Source organism: Ziziphus jujuba, chromosome 5, assembly GCF_031755915.1.
Source record: "Ziziphus jujuba cultivar Dongzao chromosome 5, ASM3175591v1".
In the NCBI taxonomy this organism is placed as follows: domain Eukaryota; kingdom Viridiplantae; phylum Streptophyta; class Magnoliopsida; order Rosales; family Rhamnaceae; genus Ziziphus; species Ziziphus jujuba.
In genome coordinates, this window is record NC_083383.1 from 19,790,609 (window position 1) to 19,793,744 (window position 3,136).

General features: G+C 35.5%; 1 pseudogene; it reads right to left on the reverse strand.

Moving 5' to 3' along the window:
- Positions 1-599: 599 nt before the first annotated feature.
- On the reverse strand, positions 600-2,838 carry LOC112492091 (pentatricopeptide repeat-containing protein At5g11310, mitochondrial-like; annotated as a pseudogene).
- Between the last annotated feature and the right edge of the window lie 298 nt (positions 2,839-3,136).

Here is a 3,136-nt window from a genome sequence, read left to right on the forward strand (position 1 = left end):
GTAAGCCAAAGAATTACTCAAAGAAAAAGCCAATTCTACACAACTAAGGTAAGAGCTTTAATAAAAAACAGAAAACCAAGAATTTTGTGACAAAACGAGCTCTTAAATAATAAGATCTATTCAATTTTCATGTGGACAGTCTTTAAGAATACAATGGATGCAAGATATCAAAGATAAGGGATAACAATTCAGGCTAAAAAAAATTGAGACAGTGAGATGTGAGAATACATTATATATGTACAATCACTTGTATGTGTGTTATGCAATTTAAACAAGGAAACCTTAAATAATCCTTTCGATATGAACCTTACAGGCTTATACACACATACAAACATGATATGCTATACATAATAAAACAAATTCTTGAGTTACCATTAAACTTGTAATTTACCTGCTCGTATCACTAATGATCCCTTTAAGAGATTGGTTGCTTAACATCTGTCAAGAGCATTAGCTACATTACTCTTTTGATCATACATAAATCAGGACTAGCATTTGCAATATCGTTGTGCACCTTGTGAAGAATTACTAGTGATTGCCCTCTGCTTAGCCCTTCCAAGTCCAGTTCTAATTGTAGCCTCCAAGCATATTCTCACAAATTATTCATTTAGCCCACCAGCCAGTTCACATTCAATAGATTCTCCACCTTGTAAATCTTTTAACTCATTTAAACATGCTAATGCTCCTCCCTTTGCACCACTTGACTGCATTTGAGGCTTCTTGCATCAGATTGTTATGACAAAATTGAAAATCACATTTCACAATCTAACTTTTGCAGAAGAAAAAGCCCTTTAGTCTAGCTTTTAAATAAGCTGTCCAAGATAGATATCGATTATCTCTTCACAATTGCATCTAGAGTCCTTAACTTTGATGCTGGCAGTAGCATAGAATGTTCAAAATTTTTTGAAGATGCCACCCAGTCCAAAGAAATACATATATGTGTAAGCTATTTTTCTTAATGTCATCTATGAACTGATTTGCAATACAGCATTTCCAGATGACCTTCTGTACTTCACAGGTTCCCTTGGATCTTTACAAGTTTTTAACATAACAGCCATTGCTTCAGCTTTCCACATTATAGAGATTCTCCTAGCATAAGATACATCTCCATCTTTCAGTTATGTGTTTGGCAGCCTTATAGAAGGAGCAACAGAAGACATGTCAGTTTATGAACCATTACTATCATTCTTCCTCTCACCCTCTCTCTCTCTCCCTCTCTCTCTTTTTTTTTTTTTTTTTTAATTCATCATGGCTTCTTGAAAGTAAGATACTGAGGAACTACACCCTATCTTATCATATGCTCAAATTCTACATAATCGTGTTCCAATACATCCATATTGCGAAGCAAATGGGTCTACACTATGCTTGTGGCCAAGTCCATATCAAATCCCCTGACGCTCATTTCTTTGCTAACTTGAATTCTCAAGTCAAGTCTCCTCCTCACACATCATTTTCAACAAAGATCGTATGTAAGCTGATCCGAGGTATACCCTAATTCAATCATCTTGGTATAGAGGTTTATTCCCTCCTTAATTTTACCATACTTTCAAAAGTACTTGAAGAAATAGATATACGTTGTTGCAGTTGGGATAAAACACGACTTATAATCATCTTAAGGATCTTACTAGCCCCATCAAGATTTCCAGCCTTACAATAGCCCTTCACCAGAGAATTATATGTTAAGTGGGACCTTATTCTAAAACCAAGAAGTGCTCTATCAATACCATTGCCTCCTTGAACCTCCCTACTTCCTCCAGTGCATCAGTTATTGGATTATATATATTCAACTTCATTCGGCCTAACTCCCTCCGTTCTCATCTCATTCACCAATTAAATCACCTTTTCAGCACGGTGATCCGACAATAACCTTCCATAAGGGAACGGTTTGTTACAACAGAAGGTCTCACATTGTCTCTCTTCATCCCAATGCAAAGCCGGTCTCACATTGTCCCTCTTCATCCCGATCGAAAGCCACTCTGCCTGTTTGAGCTTCCTTGATTGAAACCGCCCATTCAACAGTATTTTTTAGACCAGAATTAATGGAACCAATTTGAGTCCAATTTTTTTTTCCTGTTAAAATACTTTGAGGCTACTCTAACATGTCCAACAAAATATCAAGTAAACTCATTTTTAGATTGGGACTGAGGATTGAAGTTAAACTACTTGCAAATAGAAAGTTTGGATTGCAGATAACGGTATACCTGCAAGTTCGGATTGCAGCTAAAGGGTATACCTGCATTCAAATGTACCATCAAAGAAGTATAAAAAATTTAGAAGTATAAAAAAATTTAAATAATAACTAAGCCAGTTTGACAATCATGTACACAGTTCCATATAATATGAATGATTGAACGCCTGTTCAATCCTCCAATTCAGAAATCACAAAAAACAAAAACTCTATTTACTAGTTGTAATCATTTTCAACTATCCTTGCATATGTTCATACCATCAGTTTCAACTGTTCAAAATTGTGGGTGAAGAAGGCCTAGCATAATTTGAAGAACAAAATACAAGTTCACAACGCAAAGAAAGCAATTTTCAAATTCAATTCAATTGTTTTGAAAATCACATTGGAAATATACCTGCGCGAGCATATCGTCTATCAATGTGACAAACGCATCCCGAGAGACCAAGTTGGGTTCCCCATTTTTACCTACAAGTTCGAGAATTAGAGACCACGCAGAGTCTAACTCCCTCAATCTTACAAGGACATTGAGCATGGAGATAAAGAGAGACTCAGCGGGTGAAAACACAAGTTTCTTTTCAGCCCAGAGTAAGAGCGAGTCCAACAACTTGGAAGAAAGAATCGAAGTGGTGGAACACAGTGGAGAAGCGGAAGCAAATAAAAGATAATTAAGGGAGAACATAGTTCCCAAGATAGAAGAAAAGCTTTCATTAACATTTTGAATGATGAAAACAACATCCCTCATTATACAGCGAACCCTAAAATCCATACAAAGAAAATAAAATAAACTAATTAACTTAATTCCTTTAATTAAAGGCAAGTAGTAGCACTCGATTTAGGAATTTCCTTATAACCCTCATTGACACTAACACCTATAACTTGAGAACCAAGAAAACAAAATTCTACTGAAAATAAAGAAAATTAAAATATGATAAATGAAATCCTAATAAT